Source organism: Triticum dicoccoides, chromosome 7B (assembly GCF_002162155.2).
Source record: "Triticum dicoccoides isolate Atlit2015 ecotype Zavitan chromosome 7B, WEW_v2.0, whole genome shotgun sequence".
NCBI classification, from domain to species: Eukaryota; Viridiplantae; Streptophyta; class Magnoliopsida; order Poales; family Poaceae; genus Triticum; species Triticum dicoccoides.
This window is the reverse complement of record NC_041393.1, coordinates 299,695,768-299,706,056: the sequence shown is the minus strand read 5'-3', so window position 1 is coordinate 299,706,056 and position 10,289 is coordinate 299,695,768.

The window sequence follows — 10,289 nt, the reverse complement described above, 5'->3', positions numbered from 1 at the left end:
AGAAGGCGCCCTGACCCCAAGGTGCACGGCCCCTGGATGGGACCCGCCGCGTCCAGCGCCCGCGTAGCAAGAAAAGAGCTGCCAAGAAATCCCTCGCCCTCAAGAAGCCACTCGTGTGCTCCCGGCACCGGCACGTCATGGTCGCGCTCCTGCTCCTGCGCGCCAAGAGCCCACGCTGCTCCTGGTGGCAGTGCGCGGAGACCTCCAAGATCAAGCCCTTCGTCACCAAAGGCCTCCCGTGGCCACTGCAGGCTGTCGTGCCTTCACCGCCGAGCTGTGCAGCATGGCCTGGCCGGGCAAGTTCAAGCCGGATCTGCCTCCACTCTACGACGGCACAGCTGACCCCGTGGAGTTCCTCCAGCTCTACGAGTTGGGCATCGAGGCGGCCAACAGGGATGAAAAGGTCATGGCGAACTAGTTTCCTATGGCGCTCAAGGATGGCGCCCGTACATGGCTCCTCAAGCTGCCTCCCAGCACGATCTCCTCTTGGGACGAGATGCACACTCGCTTCATCGCCAACTTCCAGGGCACTCGTGACCTGCCCCCAGCCATGAGTGACTTGCGCTACATCAAGCAACAGCCAGGGGAGACCCCGCAAAAGTACATCTGTCAGCGTTCTGGGAACGAGGGTACCCAGACTTTCCTGCCTGCGGCCTGTAGCGTGGCTCAAGAAGTGGCCCAGTACGGCCCGTCTTAATCGACACATGCTCAAGACCCTCGCGAGGGGCCAAGCCTTGTGGGGTCGATGACAGGAAGCTTCCTCAGACGCAACCTCGTCAGGCTGGCTTGTGAGGAGGCGGAGAGATCAAGGCGGGGTACCTCACGAGGTGCCCTTGACGCAAGCCATGACGACCGAAGCCAGGCGGGCGCCGGCCCGCGCAGAGTCCTTGTTTCCTCTTTGGTGCAAAGTGGGCAAGCACAGGCGAGGATATCAAGCAAAGGCAGCCATTTCGGTGCAACAAGACGAAGACCAGCAGAGCGGCAGGATGGAGGTCATCATGGAGCCCAGGAAGGCGTCATCATCAGAGTCTTTGGCAGGCGAGGACCAACTTTAGTCAGGATAAGTGTACTAGATGTTCCCCTTCAAATTGGCCAATTGTTGGCGCCCTTCCTGCTCAATATGTTGACGCCCTTTGGTGCAACAAGACGAAGACCAGCAGAGCTGCAGGATGGAGGTCATCGTGGAGGCCAGGAAGGCGTCATCATCAGAGTCTTTGGCAGGCGAGGACCAACTTTAGTCAGGATAAGTGTACTAGATGTTCCCCTTCAAAATGGCCAATTGTTGGCGCCCTTCCTGCTCAATATTTGGTAAGAGGACCAGGGCCTCGCTCTATAAATAAGGCTAGCCACCATAGTATTGGGAAGGGGGGATCCGAAGATCCACCAATCGAACCTTAGCCAGAACCACCAACACAAGAACTCCTCCCCTCACGAGGCAGTTCTTCCTTTGTATTGTTCATCATCAGCCCCTGAGGCAATCCACCACACCACAAACTAGAGTAGGGTATTACACCACAATGGTGGCCTGAACTAGTATAAACCTTGCGTCCCTTGTGTTGTTCTTCGTGTAGCCCAGATCCTTTGCAAGGCGACGAGAGGTGAGCCGGTAGGGGGAGTGATCTCCGCGCGCACCCCAGAGTTTGAACCTTAAGGGTCTGCCGGAACCTGAAATCTGACATTTGGCGTGCCAGGTAGGGGTGCGCCAGAATCCTCCTTCCGCCGTCTTGTGTTTCGCCGTCCGTCGCATCCATGTCTGACGCTCGTCGAGCCTGCGCCGAGCGCTGGGCTGCTCTCGCCACCCGCGTCGCCAAGACGGCGCCCGTCGGCGGATGCCCCCATTGTTCCCCGTCGCCTGCCATCAACACCGCCACCGGCCCGGTGGGGAACGAGCAGCAGGCGTCGTCCCTACATCCTTCGGTACGGCGAGAAGGCCGCACCACCACCCCGTTGCTGACTCCAGCCGGTTCTCAAAGCACAAGTGCTCCCTAGGTGGTTTTGGTAATTAATGACAACATATCTCTTGTTGGACTAACACTTTTATCTAGTATGTTTCAGATAATTTCAACAATGGAGTGGCATGGACTGAAGGATGTGGTAACTCCTTCAAGATGCTAGGGACAAAGGATTGGCTCAAGCTTCAAGCTCAAGACTCTTCATTTTACATTTTAGTGATCCAAGATCACATTGAGTCTATAGGAAAAGCCAATACTATCAAGAAGGGATGAGGTGTTGCTTAATTAGCCTCTTGCTTCAAGTGCTTAGTGATATGCTCCAAATACCCTCAACTACTTTCCCACTTCCACACATATGTCCTAAACCTAAAGTCAAACTCGGCCCCACTGATTCTTTCTATCCGGCGCCACCGAGTTTGGATGTCTTAGCCACTGCCACAAACCCTAGGCAAATCGGTCTCACCGATAGGGATCTCGGTCTCACCAAGATGGGATTGTAGTCACTCTATGTATGTCCATTATCAAAATTGGTATCACCAAGTTTGAGCAATTGGTACTACCGAGATTACAATGCAAACTCTTTGGTTAACTTATTATCAAAATCGGTCCCACCGAGTTTGATAATCGGTCAAACCGAGTTTGCCTGACCAACTCTCTGGAAAGCTTATTACCAAAATCGGTCCCACCGAGTTTGTGTAATTGGTCTTACCGAGATTACGTTATGCCCTAACCATAACTGAATCGGTCCCACCGAGTTGCATTTCGGTCCCACCGAAAACCCTAACGGTCACATTATTTGCTAAATCGGTATGACTGAGTTTAACGATTCGGTCCCACCGAGTTTGGTAGATTGTGTGTAACGGTTAGATTTTGTGTGCAGGCTATATATACCCCTCCACCTCCTCTTCATTTGTTGAGAGAGCCATCAGACTGAACCTACACTTCCAGCATCCTATTTCTGAGAGAGAACTACCAACTCATGTGTTGAGGCCAAGATATTCCATTCCTACCATATGAATCTTGATCTCTAGCCTTTCCCAAGTTGCTTTCCACTCAAACCCTCTTTCCACCAGATCCAAATCCTATGAGAGAGAGTTGACTGTTGGGGAGACTATCATTTGAAGCACAAGAGCAAGGAGTTCATCATCAACACACCATTTGTTACTTCCTGGAGAGTGGTGTCTCCTAGATTGGCTAGGTTTCACTTGGGAGCCTCCGACAAGATTGTGGAGTTGAACCAAGGAGTTTGTAAGGGAAAGGAGATCGCCTACTTCGTGGAGATCTACCACTAGTGAGGCAAGTCCTTCGTGGGCGACGGCCATGGTGGGATAGACAAGGTTGCTTCTTCGTGGACCCTTCGTGGGTGGAGTCCTCCGTGGACTCGCGCAACCTTTACCCTTCGTGGGTTGAAGTCTCCATCAACGTGGATGTACGACAGGACCACCTATCGGAACCACGCCAAAAACGTCCGTGTCTCCAATTGCGTTTGAATCCTCCAAACCCTTCCCTTTACATTCTTTCAAGTTGCATGCTTTATTTTCCGCTGCTCATATACTCTTTGCATGCTTGCTTGCTATATGTTGTGAATGTTAAACTTGTGCCTAAACTCCACTTAAACTTAAAGAATCTTAAAAACTGCAACTTTGGTACTTAGTGTCTAATCACCCCCCCCCCTCTAGACACCTCTTCTCAAGGTCCTACAAGTGGTATCAGAGCATTGGTCTCCATTGCTTTGGTTTAATCACCATTGGAGGAAGATGGATGAGTCTACTTTGGGAGTCTTAGACATAGAGTGCCTATTCTTGATTGAGAGTACTTTCATGAGTGAAAAAATGAGATGCTTGTAATTTTCAATCAATATCATTTGAACAAGTACATTGCTAGTCCTTGTGCACCTTGTGTTGATCCTATGCATCCTACCCTTGATGAGTCAATTGACATGATTAGGAATATTAGAACTATTAATCTTATCACTAGAGGCTTGCCTAGAAACTTGATTATAAAACTGCCTACTCTTGAGTGTGCCTACACTATATGGAAATTTCTTGAGGAACGATTTCCTGATTATTCTTTGAAAAATCTAGATGAAATTCTCCATAAGTCTATTGCTTTGAGTAAAATGAATACTAGTGATCCTATGTTTGGTGATCGTCTATTTGAGCTTACAAACCTTATGCGTGCCAAAGGAAATGTTGGTATTATTAGTGACATTATTTCCAAAGCTATAAAAATTCATAGACAAGATCTTTGTCAAAATCACTCTAACGAATCACCCTTCCTAGGATTTGATCCACCACATGACGATGTTGAACATGGATACTATGATGAGGATGATGATAGTGACTTCGATCTTGATGATGCAATGAGACATTTTGGTCTTATGGCAAATCTTTGGGGATACATGTCAGGAGCAAAGGAATGGGTTCTTGATAGTGGATGTACCGATCACATGACCGGAGATAAAGACATGTTTCGTGAGCTTGCTGATAATGATAGTCCTCGAAAGTATGTCACTTTCGGTGAAAACTCAAAGGGTAAGGTGGTTGGCCTTGGTAAGGTGGCCATCTCACATGATAGCTCCATACAAAATGTCATGCTCGTTGAATCTCTTGGGTACAACTTACTTTCAGTATCTAGACTTGCTGATTTCGGTTTCAATGTTCTATTTATTGAAGTAGATTGCCAAGTGTTTCGTCGAGATAATCATAAAATGGTCTTTACTGGTGTGCATAAAGGTGATCTATACATTGTTTATTTCACTAAAATGGCTCAACCTAAAACTTGCTCCATTGCTAAATCCTCAAAAGGCTAGTTATGGCATAGACGATTAGGTCATGTTGGTATGCGAAACCTTGACAAGCTTATTAAGGGAAATCATATCCTTGGAGTTAATGATGTCATTTTGATAAGGATAGAATTTGCAGTGCTTGTCAAGCAGGTAAACAGGTTGGAGGAAGGCATCTCGTGAAGAACATCATGACCACGAAGAGGCCACTCGAGCTACTTCACATGGATCTCTTTGGTCCCAACTCTTACAAGAGTCTCGGTGGAAATTCTTTTGGTCTAGTTATAGTTGATGATTTTTCCAGATTTACGTGGGTGTTCTTTCCCGATGATAAATCACAGGTCCAAAAGATCTTCAAAAACTTCGCTAGGAAGGCCCAAAACCAATTTGAAGTGAAGATCAAGAAGGTTCACAGTGACAACAGAACAGAGTTCAAGAACGCAAATGTGGACACCTTTCTTGACGAAGAAGGGATTTCACACGAGTTCTCGGCTACGTACACACCTCAACAAAATGGAGTTGTTGAGAGGAAGAACCGGACGCTCATCGAAATGGCGAGAACGATGCTTGATGAGTATAAGACGCCGAAGCATTTTTGCGCAGAAGCGGTTGAGGTAGCTTGTCATGCAACAAATCGCTTGTATCTTCACAAGCTACTCGGCAAGACGGCATACGAGCTACTCACCGGTAACAAACCCCAAGTTGGATACTTTCGAGTATTCGGCTCAAAGTGCTACATTCTTGATAAGCATCATCATTCTAAATTTGCTCCTAAGTCTCATGAAGGTTTCCTGCTAGGTTATGGGTTAAACTCTCACACTTACCATGTCTACAACAATTTCACCCAAAAGGTTGAGGAGACGGTAGATGTGAAGTTTGATGAATCTAATGGCTCGCAAGTAGAGCAATTGCCAATTGATGTAGGAGACAAAGATCCTTCAGAAGCAATCCAAGACTTGTCTATTGGCAAGGTCCGTCCAACGGAGGTGAAGGAGAGTACCTCGTCCGTCCAAGTGGAAGCTTCTACTTCACGACAAGGTGAACCAAGAGTTGATACGGAAGCATCCACAAGTGGGACACACCAAGATGAAGAAAATGAGGAAGTGCATCAAGATGAACGTCAACAACCTCCTTCTCCACCACAACAAGAGAACGACAACGCCAACAATGAAGAAGGCCAAGAAGAAGAACAAGATGAAGAAGATGTTCAACGAAGATCCAAGCAAAAGCTTTCACGAGTTCGAGCAAGAATTGCTAAAGACCATCCCATTGAGCAAATCTACAATGATATTCAAACCGGGAGAATCACTCCCTCTAAAACTCGTTTAGCTAACTTTTGTGAAAACTATTCTTTCATCTCTAGCATTGAACCTATGAAGGTCGAAGAAGCATTGGAAGATCCAGATTGGATAAATGCTATGCATGAAGAGCTACACAACTTTGAGAGGAATCAAGTTTGGACATTGGTTGAGAAGCCCGACAACAACCACAACATCATCGGTACCAAATTGGTGTTTAGCAACAAGCAAGATAAAGATGACAAGTAGTTCGCAACAAAGCACGTCTTGTCGCCCATGGCTACACACAAGTCGAAGGTATGGACTATGGTGAGACTTACGCCCCCGTTGCTAGACTTGAGTCCATTCACATCTTACTTGCCTATGCTAATCACCATGATATCACCTTGTACCAAATAGACATTAAAAGTGCTTTTCTAAATGGTGAAATAGAGGAGGAAGTTTATGTTAAACAACCTCCCGGCTTTGTCAATCCTAAGAAACCCAATCATGTTTACAAACTGCACAAAGCTCTTTATGGACTTAAACAAGCTCCTAGAGCATGGTATAAATGCTTGACCAAGTTCCTTATTGAAAAAGGCTTTGAAATTGGGAAAATTGATTCTACTCTTTTTACTAAAAGGGTTAATGGTGAACTCTTTGTGTGCCAAATTTATGTTGATGATATTATATTTGGTTCAACTAACCCTCATTTTAGTGAAAAGTTTGGGAAGCTAATGTCGGAGAAGTTTGAGATGTCTATGATGAGTGAACTCAAATTCTTTCTTGGTTTGCAAATCAAGCAAACTAAGGAAGGTACTTTTGTCTCACAAAAAAAGTACACCAAGGACTTATTCAAGAAGTTCAATATGCAAGAATGCAAAGGTATGACTACACCCATGCATGCTAGTGGACATCTTGATTTAACCAAAGATGGTGAACTGGTTGATCAAAAGGTTTATGGCTCTATGATTGGTTCATTGTTATATCTATGTGCTTCACGTCCCGATATTATGCTAAGTGTGTGCATGTGTGCACGATATCAAGCTACTCCTAAAGAATGTCATCTTAAGGCCGTGAAAAGGATAGTGAGATACTTAATCCATACACCAAATTTTGGCATTTGGTATCCTAAGAGGGCCTCTTTCGATCTTATTGGCTACTCCGACTCAGACTATGCCGGAGACAAGGTTGATAGAAAGTCCACTTCGGGTACTTGTCAATTTCTTGGTAGATCTCTTGTGTCTTGGTCCTCCAAGAAACAAAACTCGGTATCCTTATCCACCGCCGAAGCTGAATATATTGCCGTTGGTTCATGTTGTGCTCAATTACTTTGGATGACCCAAACTCTTAAAGATTATGGGATATATGTGAGACATGTTCCATTGCTTTGTGATAATGAAAGTTCTATCAAAATTGGTCATAATCCTGTGCAACATTCTCGAACTAAGCATATTGAAGTTCGTCATCATTTCATTCGAGATCATGTTGCTAAGGGTGACATTGATCTTAAGCATGTTTGCACCAAAAAGCAATTAGCGGATATATTCACTAAACCTCTTGATAAGAAAGTGTTTTGCAGGTTAAGAGGAGAATTGAACATCATTGATGCTTCAAACTTGGAGTAGAAACTCCATTGGATACATGCAAGACATGAGCTTATGACTAATCCTTGATATTTATCTTATGATGAAAATCTTATGTCTTGAATATATTTGTATCTTGCATGTCATCTAACCCATGTAGGGTTGAATCAAACTCCATGAGATTGTAACCTACTCACATCTTGAGCAATCTCTACATCACCAAGTCTCTATACAAAGGTGGTTGAAGACAAGGAAGCACGAAACCATTCAAACATATCCTTTGACAAATTCTATGTTGAGTTTCATGATTGTCATTTTTGGATATACAAGTGCTCTTCCTTGCAAGAACTAACCCATGTAGGTAGATGGACTCAAATTCATAGTGATGCTACAAATTCTTGATGAGCTACATCAACCTTGAGCAACCCACACAAGTTCAACTACATGGACAACACCACAAACCAAGGTATGTTATTCCATCTTAGAGAAGCTTTACTCCGAGTCATGAGTTAAAGCAACTCAACAAGATGTGAATACATCAAGATGCTTAAACGAAAAATGGCGACCCCATTTTGAGCTTAAACGATGAGTATGGCCTATGATCAAGTGATCTCACTTGACTCCTAAGTCAATATACTCTAACATAGGTGACTTTGTCGCCGACCATCTCTAGATGAAGTTCTCCCGTGTTCTTTTCTGAGTTTTTGCATTTGTCTCATGCATATGTGTTTCCCCTTTCAAAAAAAACTTCATCTAGATTTCTTTCTGTTTTCTCTGCATTTTCTGCATCTAATTCCTTGCATATCTTTCAGTTAATTCCTTGCAAATCTTTGTGAGATCTTACTAGTCAAGTGAGCTGAGGTGACAAGTGTTTTCTCTGCGATGAACTCGGTTACACCGATTTGTTATTTTCGGTCCAACCGAACCTTTTCGGTACGACCGAACCATACCATTCGGTGCCACCGATTTCATAACAGGAAAAACTCTTTGCCACATATTCTGTGTTTCTTCTGATCCAGCTCCACTCAATGAATCTTGTCCTCTACAAGCATCACATTTTTATCATTGCTTTATGTTCTGACTCAAGGATCAAACCCATTCACGACAAATTCCAGAGGGAGAGAGAGAGATTACATCTTTATCAAGCCCTTCTTGGAAATTGATGTCAAAGGGGGAGAGAGAGATCACATCAAAGCTTATCATTTAGAGAGAGAGATCACATCTCGGAGGGAGAGAGAGAAGATCCTTCAAGGGGAGAGAGAGATCTCCAGGGGGAGAGGATACTTAAGTAGAAAGTATTTCTCAAGGATCCCAGATGCTTGGTGTTCAAGAGGAGAGATGTCCACATGTCTTCTTGAGGGGAGAGACATGTTCATATGATCTGTTGTGATCATTTTACATTAGCATACATTAGCTCTGAACTTTAGCTCTGATCATCAATCATATCTTTCAGCTCTGTTTTCCTTCAGCTCTGATTTTCTGTTCCCTATCTTCTCCCAGTATCCCATCTTAGATTCAGGGGGAGCAAGACATCTAAGGGAAAGAGATCATTTAAATTCATTGCATATCTTTACTATAGGGGACATGTCTAATCCAATGTGGTACTCAGTACTCATTCTCTACATGTCATCTCAGTCTTGGTATTCTTGTGGTTTCTTCTGTTTGCTCTGGCTAGTAGATGCATCTATGTTATCTAACCTTGTTTTCGCAGTTTCATTCCATCCTAAGCCAACTCAAGACCACAAGGTAAGTATATGCATCACAATCATGTGTATGAGGAATTCTTGCTGATGTACATACTATTTGCAAGAAGGACTCATAGGCATGAAGGTATTCTCTTTAATACTTTTTGCTCTGATGCATATAGCCAAGATACATGTAACACATTGCCTACTCTATCATGGTTATGCTATCACATGCTTCTATATTTCATATTCACATGACTGCATACATGTAGGGGGAGCCTATGCTTGTTACATGTCTTTCCAAAGCTTTACTTGCTATTCTTTATATCTTTATCTAAAGCTTTGATGTATGTTGCCATCAATTACCAAAAAGGGGGAGATTGAAAGCACAAGTGCTCCCTAGGTGGTTTTGGTAATTAATGACAACATATCTCTTGTTGGACTAACACTTTTATCTAGTATGTTTCAGATAAGTTCAACAATGGAGTGGCATGGACTAAAGGATGTGGGAACTCCTTCAAGATGCTAAGGACAAAGGATTGGCTCAAGCTTCAAGCTCAAGACTCTTCATTTTACATTTTAGTGATCCAAGATCACATTGAGTCTATAGGAAAAGCCAATACTATCAAGAAGGGATGAGGTGTTGCTTAATGAGCCTCTTGCTTCAAGTGCTTAGTGATATGCTCCAAATACCCTCAACTACTTTCCCACTTCCACACATATGTCCTAAACCTAAAGTCAAACTCGGCCCCACTGATTCTTTCTATCCGGCGCCACCGAGTTTGGATGTCTTAGCCACTGCCACAAACCCTAGGCAAATCGGTCTCACCGATAGGGATCTCGGTCTCACCGAGATGGGATTGTAATCTCTCTGTGTATGTCCATTATCAAAATCGGTCTCACCGAGTTTGAGCAATCGGTACTACCGAGATTACAATGCAAACTCTCTGGTTAACTTATTATCAAAATCGGTCCCACCGAGTTTGATAATCGATTAAACCGAG